General features: G+C 33.0%; 1 long non-coding RNA gene across 7 annotated transcripts; it reads left to right on the top strand.

The window, feature by feature from the left end:
* The first annotated feature begins 4,995 nt into the window (after positions 1 to 4,995).
* LOC110797010 (uncharacterized) lies at positions 4,996 to 11,157 on the top strand. 7 transcript variants are annotated; one of them, XR_008920011.1, is made up of 6 exons: positions 4,996 to 5,391; positions 5,808 to 5,999; positions 6,660 to 7,130; positions 8,558 to 10,582; positions 10,686 to 10,737; positions 10,860 to 11,157. It is a non-coding gene; the product is annotated as an uncharacterized lncRNA (long non-coding RNA). The 7 variants fall into 7 exon arrangements; XR_008920012.1 differs by having other exon boundaries at positions 6,718 to 7,130; XR_008920007.1 differs by lacking the exon at positions 5,808 to 5,999 and having other exon boundaries at positions 6,660 to 6,985; positions 7,069 to 7,130; positions 10,860 to 11,156.
* The last annotated feature ends 2,531 nt before the right edge of the window (positions 11,158 to 13,688 follow it).

Raw genomic sequence — 13,688 nt, forward strand, 5'->3', positions numbered from 1 at the left:
ATCAGATAACTCTTGGACAAGTCGGTATTGTTAAGCTCCTTAAATCAATCTAAATCAGCGTTTTCACATCTGTTTAGTAAATATTTGTGCATTAAAATCAATCAAGAGTAATAATGTAGCATAACGCATGTCCCATCATCGTCACAATTGAACTAGCTAGTAAGGACCACGTCGCGTGGGCTAATGCTGGGCACTCCCCGTATTAGTAAACGTCCCCCGAATTCTGAATCTCTGCTCCGCTGGATGTACGTTGAGGGATCACTACACCAGGAACCACAAGGGAATCTATGGCCGTTGTGAATCACATATGTTTGCGTTCCAGGCATATCACGACAACCGGATTTTTTCAGTTTTCTTAAACTGAATGGCGACTCCTAAAGACTAGTAAAAAGAGGCTAACGCCCACAGTCAGTCCCTGTTTACTTAATATGCTTGCCACATCCAGAGTGGAAAAGTCGTGCGGGCCGTACACTCTTCATAAGAGGTCCCCCGTCGTGTTTTCGACCCCCTCACATTACCCCTTTACAGTTTTCTCATTTTAAAATTAGGATATCTCTTTCGTTTCTTAATCGTTCAAAGTTATTTAAAGTTCATTATTTTCCCTTTTTTATAGGGATTTCATTGAGAACGACATTTCAAAATATGTCATTTGATAATTCATAAAAATTTAAAATTTTACAAATGATATTTAATTCGTTTTACCTTTTACAAAATGTTAAAAGCAAGATCCCTGTGGAATCCTTATACATAATGAGAAGAACAAGTTTTGAATCACTTAAAATGATTAAGAAACTAAGAGATATCTCAATTTTAAAATGAGAAAAATGTAAAGTGGTAGCTAGTAAAAACAAAAAAAAATTGAAACTTTAAGGTAGTAATTTAAAATAAAATTTTCATAAGGTAATAAATACAAAACTGGTGTAGTTTTAAGGTAGTAAATACCAAAATGGTCTTACGTTTATTTATAATGTTTTCACTTTTATAAAAGATATGATATTGGGAAAATGAGAAAATTTTCATGTACCAATGAAAACGTTTGAGAGATTAAATGACCTAATGCATTTAATTGGTTAAAATAATCATTAGACACAAATTTGATAGAATATTAAAAAATTTATTTGATAATATAAAGGAAAAGTAAAGAACATTTTGGGACACCCAAAAAGGAAAACGTAAAGAACAAAAAGAGACGAAGGGAGTACCACCTAATAAATTAATAAGTCAATCAAATTGCCTAAAACTTTGTGCCGATCAAACTGGGGCGAGTATTAAGGGACGGATGAAGTATTAAAATATGCTCTCTCGATCCCAAATTATGTGTCACGTTTATTTTTTTTAATGTAAACTAGTACGGTCCCGTGCTAATGCATGTGATTTCCATAAAATTAGAAAGTAAATAAAAAATAGTGCATTAGATTTGAAATGTTGTTACTCTGTACATTATAACAGTAATAATACAAATATGGAGTAGTTATGAAATTAATGAATCATGATATATCTATGTTGGTATATATGAGATTTTTTTAATGATGTTAGACAATTGAAATGTTGATACATGCCTAAGATAAAATGTCAATTAATTATAATAATGTAGCCTAGGTTATAAATTGTATAGTTTAACCATTTAACTGAAGTACCTACATTTTTTTTATTAAACTGATTAAATATACATCAAATGCAGGATTAAAAAATGACGTTTTCTATATTTGTTATTAGGTTCGAATTATTTTTCAATTTATTTCATAATTTTTGAAGATTTATTTCGAAATAGCCAGTCATTATATTTATGTTATTCAAATTTCCATTATAAGAATATTTATGTCATTATTTTTTTCCTCGTTTATTTGTATTTATATTCCATTCTATTAATACCAAATTTGTTATTCCTTTTTTGTAAATGGTTATTTTTCCTTTTATTGTTAGTTTGAATGCTTTTTTTCCTTGCTTGATTAGTGCTTTATTGAAGCATTAAAGTTGTGAATTGATTAGTTTCCTTTTGAATGAGTATGACGTGGCCACTAACGTGGCATAGGTGAGAAAGGATTATTGGGGGTTTTCTCACCTCTCATTAACCATCACTCTACTTTAATTATATAGATTTTGCATTATTTTACCTTACAATTGATGATTGTACTACGACTATACGAGTAAGTTATTCAAATATTACTCTGTATTAATAAAGAGGTCTTGATAAAATTATTTATATTTATATTTTCAACATATCAAAGTTTCATAATTTGGGTTAATACATTAAATAAAGGACAAAATTATCTTTTAACACCTACAAAAATCAAAAAATTGTTTTTTAAACCTAAAAAATTAAAATTTGTATTTTACCACCTAAAAAATGATTAAGACTTATTTTTTACCACGTGAAAACGTAAAAATAGACAAAACCTTTATGTATGGCTATCTAATTCAATTTCCTTTCAATTTTTTACACTCCCTGTGTGATTTTCTTGAACTCTTTCACCATTCTCTCTTTACTTTCATTAAATTTTGTCAATTTTGTGAATTAATGGTAGTGAAAAATTATGTAAATTCAACAAAGACAAGGAAGCGGGAGAAAAGAAGAGAGTTAAATACATGAAATCATGGGAAAATAGAACATATCAGAAGTATTACCGTTATTGTGGCCCCTACATAACATTTTCATCTATTTTTCCATTTTTCAGGTGGTAAAAAACAAGTTTTAATTTATTTATTTTTTAGGTGGTAAAATACAAGTTTTAGTTTTTTAGGTGGTAAAAATAATTTTTCGATTTTTTTAGGGGTTAAAAAACAATTTATCCTTAAATAAATAAATAAATATGTACTCCCCCGTTCTTAAATATTAGTCCACTTTTGACCTTTTCATATGTTTCAACTCCATATTTAAACGTAAATATCTCCAAATACGTATTGTTAAACTACACATTTAGACGAACAAAACAAGATCTCACATTAATATATTTTGAAATACGTATTGGAAAGAAATTAGAAGATTCTTTCACATTGTAAATAGTGCCAAGATTATAGAAGGGACTAATAATCAAAAACAGGGGGAGTAGTTTTTAAAGACACGATCCTTATTCACCTACGGAGTATTATTATATTTTATCTCTATTATATAAAGGAACAGCTGGGGTAGTTTTTGTTGTTAGGTTATGAACAATATATACAATATAATTCATGCGGAAAAACCAAAAAGCCAGGAAATCCAAATTAATTGCCACATAGTCAATTAACATAATTCAGGATACATACTATGTGATGCGTGCCTTCCCTAGCTACTCCCGAATCGAACAAGAACCAGTACATGACTCCAAGTGTCGTCCCTCCGTAGATAGTCCACAACACGTTCAGATCCGCCTTAGATTCAACCAACTAGAATATTCTCTAAGGTTTTAATTATGTGCACTCGGGAAACTCACAATGGTGATAGGTAATTCTAATTGTGATGTATAAATTGTGATCATGAATCACATAGGGTGGAAATAGGGAATTAGAATTCTACTAGGAATCAATTAACTAATTCTATTAGGACTCTAGTTAATTAACAACATTAGAATTCTAGGGATAATCAAATACTAAGTATTTCAGATCTACCCTTAATATCTAATTATAGTAGAATTAGAAAAACAATAACTTGACGCACAAGAAGCTTGGCGCCCAAGATTTCTTAGCGTGCAAGCAACCGGTCGGCCAAAGGCCTTGCAGCGTACGGCCCAAGCTCACGTTGTTGCGCAAGGCTTGGCGCCAAGCCACAGCACGCGACCCATGAGTTGGGCGCTGCTGCACTTTCTCGGCCCAAGCATGATTACTCCGTGCAGGCTTCCTTGGCGTTGGGCCTGGCGCTTGCGCTGGGCCTTGCGTCTCGCATGCTCCTTCGTCGAGCATTTGCAGGCCGCGCTTCCGATTCGTTTTCCGATTGCGGAATTTATTTCGGTTTCGAACAATATTCACGTTTCCTTTAATATTTCCGATTCCAATAATATTTTCCGATTTTGACAATATTTCTGATTTCGGTAATATTTCCGTTTCCGGAAATATTTTCATTTCCGATAATATTTTTCGATACGAACCATATTCCCGTTTCCGAAAATATCTTCGACTTGGATAATATTTATATTTCCGTCATGAACCATAATTCCATTTCCGGCTTCCGACAAATATTCCCTTTTGCCTTTTTGATGATTTTAGCTCCCACTAGAACCTAGATCCATCATTTCCGAATGACCATAAATAGAGTACTTAATGAATATTATGTTCACTTAAATACTTGATCCATTCACGCACTATTTGTGTGACCCTACGGGTTCAGTCAAGAGTAAGTCGTGAATTAATTCATTAATTCCACTTGAACTGAAGTGGCCTCTAGCCAGGCATTCAAATCACTTGATCTCACTGAATTATTAACTTATTAATAAATACTAAACCACATTTATTGGACTTAGCATTAAATGAAAACTTGGACCAAGGGCAGTATTTCCTTCAGTCTCCCACTTGTCCTTAGGGACAAGTGTGCATTTCCTAATTCCTTTGTCGCTCGATGCCTGCTCATGAACATAAGGTAAGAGTAGTCATCCTTATTATTTCCAGAGGTATTTCTCGGTGTCAGAGTTCAACTGATCAAATAAACAGATAATCATAGCCTATGATTCATCTAAGCAATACCATGCATTTTACAGTTTCTAGCTCTCCGAGTGGCCTTGTACAACTTTCGGCATCTCATCCCGATTTATGGGAGGACAATCCCAATCTTGTTATTAGGGGTGGACACGAGCAAAGTAGCTCGTGAACTATTCGGGATCGGTTCGTTAAAAGTTCGGTTCGAGCTCGGCTCGTTTTTAAACGAGCCGAGTTCGAGCTCAAAAAATAGTTCGTATGATAAACGAGCCGAACTCAAACTGTAGTATATTTGGCTGGTAAGTTCGCGAACAGTTCGATACTGCAAAATTATATATACTCCGTATGTTATATATGAAAATCCTCACATCCACATAATTAAATAAGATGGGTAAAAAATTTATGTAACCTAACTTTTCGTATTTTGGGCATAATTTCTAATAAACTATACTTTCCTATATTTAGGAGTTTTGTCTTTCCTCACCAAATTCTCATTAATCATAATTCAAGGAATCATACGTTTTTCTTTTTCCAAAATCAACAATCAATTTGATCAACTTCCCAAATCTCTCTCCAATTCCATTTACAATATAAGTCTTTGAATCGATATCAGCCATGTCTGTAATTTTACCCCCCTCAACCCTTCCTATAGTCTTCTTTATTCCTCAAGTATTCTTCACATTTATAAGAAAAAATTTGCAATTTGCAAATATCAATCTCATTCATGCCAATCCTCAGTACAAATTGAGCTCTCAACTTTATTCATCTATTCTGATTTCTGAGGTAATTTTTTTTTTTTGCACAGATGTGAACATTTTTTACAAAAAAATTGTATAATGATTTATGTGTTTTTTTAATTAAATTCACAAATAATTAGCATTATTTTCTATTTCATCTTAGTTTCTAAATTTATACTCCAAAATCTATACTAGAAATTATTAGTGTAAATGTTTTCTTGTATGTGAGTGTTGCATGTTAAGTGTTCGATGAATTGCCTGAACTAGGTTGTTGCTTTAATAGATTCTTATTTGAGATATCTTACCCAACCGAGGGTGGGAGTTTCTTTGGAAGCATTGGTGTAATGGTGATGTAGACGTTGATGATTATCTGGCAGTAAGTAATTGTAGATCTTGGGGTTGTTTTGTTAGAAATAATTACTGGTAGGATGCCTTACATGGACGATAACTGCTCTGTAGCAGGTTGGGTTTTCGAGTGCTTGGATAAAGATCACTTATTCACTTACCTCATGATATCATAGATCCAACATGAAGTTCGTTTAAAATGGAGGAGGTCCAGAGATTGTTTCACATCATAAAAGATTGTGTCCACCCTGATCCACGAGACAGACCGATTATGAAAAAATGTTGTTGCACGTTTAAGAGAGATAACAGGTATGGGGCATGATGTGGAAACTTAAAATGATTAAAATGATATCAGGACCAACAAGTTTAACATTATCTTCAGGTAAAAACAATTGAAAAAAGAAATTGACTAAGCAAGAAAAATCTGAATAGTAGCTGAATCATCATATTCAAGTTCGAAATAAAAGCTAGGGAAATTTTTTGAACCTGAGGCATCACTTCTGCTTCCACACTAGAAACATAGTATTCTACAGCCCATATACAGTATAAAGCAGCCTCAGATAGACTCCACTCACTACTTTGATCATTTACACAGTTGGCCGCAGCCTGAACAAGTTTCATGTTTGACTAGTGTATACTTCGTATGTTTTTTTGCTTACTAAAATTAGATTTATTACATGATTTGTTGTTATTAGAAGGAAATTTTGTGAAACACTACCTTAATGTTTGGACGTTTTGTGAATTACTACCTTATAAAAACTTTTTTATATTTTGCTACCTTTTAAGTTTGATATGTTTTAGTAACACTACCTTGTAACAGAAAACGTTAAATCTCTCCGTTTGTGTGCCCCACCCCAACGACTATATTCCATTTCTCTTTCTTCTTTTTCAATCTCTGTTACCTACTTCTCCTTCTCAATTTTTGTCCTCTCATTTCTCAATCTTTGTTCTCCTTCTTAATGTTTGTAGAAGAAGACTCACTTGAATACCGACTTAAAATCTGCTAGTCTTCTATTATCATTGGCAGATTACAGCAATGGTAATATCCTGCGAATTGCAGCTCTGAATTGAACACCCCACCACATGTGTTGTGTGAGACCGAGTAACATATTTGGTTATCTTATGGGCCAAGTATCATGCAGCACGGGTGTGAGATTATCATTGATGTAACTCACAGAAAAGGTTTGATGTTCCTGAGAAGCTGCTTTGTGGCTCTACCTGCATTTTGGTGATCTCAGGATTTTGCTGACTGGAGTAGTGTCACACCAGCTCAAGGACAACCTTGTTGAAAGATGGTTTATACTTGCTAGCCTCCATAAAGTCATGAATTGAGTGTATTATTGGAGCAAAACTAATTATTGATTATCTCTCTGCACAGAAACAGGTTTCAGTGCTATTTCCCCTGCCTTCTTCCGGGGAACTGGAAAGTCCTTCAACAAGGTTATATTTTGTCTTACTGTTTGCAACTGATCGTGTATTTTTATAAAGGAAAATGAAGTAAAATACCAGGTCACAGACTCAAAGATATACAAAACCCAAATTGACAAAATCAAGAATAAGATACACAAGAAACTACTTTTAGTTTTGAAAGGAGGGCCTGCCACCGCCATTTACTGAGACTAAAATTAAATGTTACTTCAATCACACCATTTCTAGAACTTATAAGCCTAATATCTCCCAGCAAGTTCATAGCTTCAGAAAGCTTCTCCCAAAAGATTCACACTAGTCCTACTGAGGTTATACTTTTTATTTGCCCTTCCTATTAAAAGTCAACAAGTTCTGTATGAAAATCAGTAAAACATTACATGCACTTTCAAGTTTCAGTAACCACTCTGTAGTGCTATATTAGATTTTACTCTATCAGGCATACTTGAAATAACAAATTTAGAAACTTGATATTAAACATAGATCGCTGCAATAGGGAATAAAAGATAAATGTTGAATTCACCAAATGCATAAATTACGAGACATATAAGTAAATCAGTTATATACCAAGTAAGAAAAAATAAGACATCACTCTATTTTTAAAGCATATACTTCAGCAGTAAGTACCCATCTTGTCGATTTGGCATTTGTTATAGGAAAGCCCTTGAATCCCCACATAAGTGGATCATCCAACCTGACAGAATTAACAATTCCATCAATGTCAGCAAAAACAAAAAAAAAAAATCTTAAACACAAGTTCATTAAACTCAACTAGAAACGAAGGGAAATAAAAACAATATTTCTATTTTCCTTCCACTTCACCAGCTTAAACCAAGCAGATCTTTCTTACGGGAAAAATTAATGAATAATGGACAAATTTTAATTTATATTACGGGTAAAATAATCAGAGAAATTCAGCAAGCTGCTAAAGATGAAAAAGAAAAATATTGACAAAGAGAACAGAGATTGGGAGAGAGGAAAGAGAAATAAATATAGTCGTTGGGATGGGGCCCACAAACGGAGAGATTTAACATTTTCTGTTACAAGGTAGTATTATTAAAACATATCAAACTTATAAGGTAGCAAAATATTAAAAAAATAAATTATAAGGTAGTAATTCACAAAACGTCCAAATTAACATTAAGGTAGTGTTTCACAAAATTTCCTTATTAGAATATGTATACATAACGAATTAATGATGTATATTGTTAATATGATTATTTATATGAGCACTACTTTGAATTGAGATTAAGTTATTTGCAGCATGATTCTTTTTAATTTATTTTTGTAGTAAGTTAATTTGTTTTTTTATTTAACTTAGTTTCATTAATGTGAATTCCATGAGTAGTAGTGTTTTAAGGTGTTGTGTTATTACTTATTAGTACAACGTTTTCCTTATTCCAAATTAAAATTTACTTAACTAATTCTAATTTCCATTGCAGGTTCATTTAGATATATCTAAATGGCTGACATTGATGGTAATCTTGTCAACCCAGAACATATAATCCCACAAACCCTGTAGAAGAAGATGAAATTCGAGGAAATGATAATTTGGAAAACAGAAGAAGAAGGAAGAGGACAGCATGGTGTTGGGATGAGCTAGAGGAGAAGGTCATAAAAGGTGTAAAAAAAAGTTGTTTGTATGCATTGTAAGACTCCTTTGACCATCAATCCTACTGGTTGCACCACTCATTTAACTAGACATTTGGAGAAATGCATGAAAAGAAAAATATATATGAATAGTCAACAAAAATTGAATTTTCAGCCACAAAGATCTAATCTTGATGATAATTTTATGGGGCCTATTTTAATTGATATGAAAGGGAAGTATGATCATTTTAAAATGAGGAAAGGAGTTTCTCACTTTGTATTAATGGGTGAGCATGCATTAAATATTGTTGAAGAAGTTGGGTTTAATTTCATGATGAAACTTTTAAACCCCTCATATGAAAGGATAACTCAGAAGGCTATAAAAAAAAGAGGGTATGAGTGTTTATGAGGATAAGAGGAATAAATTAAAGAACTTGTTGCAAAATGTTAGCAACATTTTCATAACTGCAGATATATGTGGAAATCTAGGCCTCAAAAAATAGAGTACATGGTGATAACTGGTCATTTTATTGATTCTAGCTGGAAATTGCAAAAGAGAGTGCTTAGTTTTGTTCATGTTCCCCATCGACGTCGTGGTGTTGACATAGCTGATGCCATTCACAAGTATTTATTAGAGTGGGAAATTGAGAATAAAGTGCAAACTATTACAGTTGATAATGCATCATACAATGATACATGCTTAAGGAAATTAAAAGGTATTTTTTCAAGAACAAGAAAGTTACTCGCTGGAGGAGAATTATTTCATGTGAGATGTTGTGCTCATATAGTGAACTTGTTGGTGCAAGACGGTTTAAGTCAGATAGAGGATATCATAGATGATGTTCGGGAAAGTGTTAAGTTTGTTAACCACTCTGAATCAAGGCTCCAAACATTTACAAATATTGTACAACAATTGCAATTGTGTGGAAGACAATTAGTTATTGATTGCCCCATACGTTGGAACTCGACTTATGAGATGTTATACCTTGCTTTACAATTTAAGGAGGCCTTTGCAGAATATAAAGAGAGAGACAATCAATACACATGTTTGCCTAGTGAGGAATCTTGAGAGAAAGTAGAATTAATATGTGAAGTTTTGGAAGTGTTTAATGTTGTTACTCATATTATTTATGGGAGTGATTATCCAACAGCAAATTTATATCTCCCTCAAGTTTATAACATCAAGTTGTTGTTGGATGAAAAAGCATTTAGTGAGAATGATTTTATTAGGAGAATGAGTTTCGAGATGAAAAAGAAATTTGATAAATATTGGGGTGAGGTAAATATGTTGATGGTGATTGCTTCTATTCTGGATCCAAGGTGCAAAATGAAGTTGGTTGAATTTTCTTTTAATCAAATTTATCCAGGACAGGAAGGTAAAACACATATCAAGAGAGCTCAAGAATTGTTATACAGTGTTTATGGCGAGTATGTTGCATCTATGAATGCTGAAAGTTCAGATCAGAGTCCAATTCTTCCAACTAGTCAATCAAATTATGAAAACAGTATGCACACTCAGTCTAAAGTTTCTGGTTGGAAAAAATATCAAGACGAAGTGAGAAGGACACAAAGTATCCCGGCTTTGAAATCTGATATTGATGTGTACTTGGAGGAAGACGTTCATATATGCGAGTTGGAAGGGACTTCTTGCTTTGATGTATTAGATTGGTGGAGAACAAATAACATGAAGTATAAGATTTTGTCCAGAATGGCTGTTGAGATTCTTGTTATCCCCGTATCTTCAGTAGCTTCAGAGTGTACGTTTAGCGCTGGCGGCAGAGTTATAGATCCACATCGTGCTTCCTTAGCTCCTGAAATAGTCCAAGCTTTAATTTGTGGTGGAGATTGGTTGCGTTCATGGAGTCAAGAAGGTTAAGGTAAATATTAATATATGTTCATCTGATTATTATTATTTTCTCTACTCAAAATACTTAATTTTGTTTCACATGTCTTTAAATTGGTTGTTTTCTTTATGAGCAGAAGCCCAGCAAGGTTATTCAAATATCACTCCCACTTGATCCTTGATTACAAGGTAAGAAATCTTACACGATATAGCTACATTTGTTTTATTACTTAGCACTGTCTGTATGTATCCTAGCATGCATCTACAATTCTACATAAATCTTACTACTAAATGTATTTGATACAATGCAGATTGGGCATTGGATTGAACTTATGACGGGCCCATGTTGTTGGGAATTTCATTTGAAAGCTTGTTGCCGTGAAGTATGGAGTAATGAACCTGATGCAAAAATAAAGGAGCTTAGCCTAATGAATTTTATTTATTTCACTTTATTAGTTATGTTAGTATAACTTATTTTGAAGATATTTTGCTCGTATTTTGTCAGAATTATCAAATATGAAAACATTTATTATCATGTTTGAATATTTTACATTAAAGTGTTAAACATTGATATAACAATTTATAAGTTTGTTAATTAGGCTCAAACATTAGTTGAGCTCGATTAGAAGCTCGGCTTGAATCATTTAACGAGTCGAGCACGAACTCGAATTCGAACTTCAATTTAAGTATGCGAGCCGAGTTTGAGCTAAAAAATTAAGTTCGAGTCGAGCTCGAACTCGAACTCGAGCTTCATAAGAAAATGTTAAAAAGAGCCGAGCCATGTTAAGGTTCGGCTTGGTTCGGCTCGTGGCCACCCCTACTTGTTATCTTGAGGTTAGACTTCGCTTGATATGTGATTACCTGAGCGTTGCCGTTATAGTCTCCTTTTACGGTGCGACGCTTGACAACGTCAAATTAACCAGTTCACAAACAAGTAATCTCAAATCACTCAGGTATTGAGGATTAATGTCTAATAATATAATGAAATTTACTTATGACAGATTTTCATCTCTTACGGTAAAGTTTTATAGTTCTATCCGATACTAATCTTATCAAGTAAGTATATATGCAAATGATTGCGACATTGCCATGTCCACGTAGTTCAAGAAAAAGAACTACTAGTCATCTTGCATTCTAGTCGTCTAGCGTTTTCTATGCGTCCACCTTTTATAGAAAACTTTTGACCATGGACCAGTTTCAACTTTTGACATTCAAGTTCACTTGATAGACATTTCTTAGTCACAGGACTGGTCCTGACAGTCTGTCTTAAATATATTGTCAAATTTAAAGGACTCATCATATAATATTAAACCAAGATTAAATGGAATATGATAATACATTTTATATATGATAAAATGTTCAACCCCAATTTTTTACAACCATGGGCCCCTAACTCTTTTTTAAAACAACTAATGGAATTCAAAACTATGTTTGACTTCCAGTGCCACAATATCAGTGTTGCTTCTCACTTGTTGCATAGGTTTAGTTATATGCTTTGTCAATCTTAATATCCTTTTCATCGAATTCTTTTCGAGATAGGATGATAAGATCTTTTGAGTATGTTTATTTTGTGATCTAGTCTTTCTTGCTACAATAGTGGTTCTACACATTTTGCAATGAAGAACCATTAAGTCAGCAGACATGTGATTCACCTAAGTTCAGTGAAGAACTCTTTAACGTAAACAACTTTATCTTATTGCTTCATAGGAAATACTTACTTTTACTTCAAATGTATAGGTTTCTAGTGATGCTTTGTTTGGATTTACTTATCCAAGCAGTTCACAGATATGTGGAAGACTTTCCATCTGTATCTCAGAACATAGAAATTAATATTTTAATTTCCCACGCAATAACTCGTGGTCTTCAATCCATGTTGCCATTTCAAAACACGGTGCTTTGTAGCTCGTCCTTGCCAATGGTTAACTCCAAAGGGATCTTGCTTGATCCTTTTCCAATGTTTATGCATGTAGCATCAATATTTAGCATATCTTCATTTCCTTGAATCAAGAACTATTCATATGTACCTTTTCAAGTACCATAAGTTTTTCTTGATCTCAATCTAGTTGATCTTTTCTTAGATTAATAGAGATTGATATATCTTCGTCATACCTAAATTCATACGATACATTTTTGGCGATCCTCATATTATATCATACATGATAAATTCTTTTGCAGAATAATTTCCCAATTGAATTTTATCCATGTAACTTTAACTCTTTCAGTCTCAATAGATATTGAATCCAGCCAAATTCTTTGACATATAATATAGGTTAAGAATCTCATTTAGACTCTTTGATATTTAACTTAGCAAATTCTTATACATAGTTCAAACATCTATTACTTAGATTTATTCACATGGGCCGAATATCTCCTATGGAGTCTTTCGTGTTTGATTTAGTAAATGCCATTACTTAACCCAAAAAATATTCTAAGATATTTTGTAAATAGATCTTAAACCTAGTATGTACTAAGTTTCGCCTTGGTCCATAATTGATGAATAATTTCAAATCTAAGTCATTAGCATTTGAATGAAATTTCACAATAGAGACATATGTGTGATACACATAGGACCAATTGAGTTTTTACTCCCACTAAACTTCTTATATATCTATAAGAATCATGTACATTTTATGAAACTAAAATACTTATTAGCTTCACTAAAATATAGTTTCAATTCCTAATTGCTTGCTTAAATCTGTACTTAGATTTCATAAGCTAGCTTTCCTTTTCAAGTATTTATGTGGATCCATAAATCCTATACATTCCATGTACATAGTTTCTTCCAACATTTTATTGAGGAAGATGTTTTGTCATCCAATTGCCATATGTATTAATATGCAATCATTGCTTGATTTATAGACTCGAGCATTACGATTATGCATGACGTTTCAACGCAATCCACGCCATGAATTTGCTTGTAACCTTTAGCTACTAATCTAGCTTTGTGTGTGAACAAAATTCCATGTTTGATGGTGTTCTTAAAACCAATTTGCAACAAATAGATGAAAATATTCTTGCAAATCATCCAAATTTCAATTTTATCATCAAAACATTGAATATGTTTTATGGCCTCTAACCATTTAAAACATTGAGTCTATATATGGCCTCTTACCATTTTAGGGAATCTGGGTTTCGTCATA

Source organism: Spinacia oleracea, chromosome 4 (genome assembly GCF_020520425.1).
Source record: "Spinacia oleracea cultivar Varoflay chromosome 4, BTI_SOV_V1, whole genome shotgun sequence".
NCBI lineage: Eukaryota > Viridiplantae > Streptophyta > Magnoliopsida > Caryophyllales > Amaranthaceae > Spinacia > Spinacia oleracea.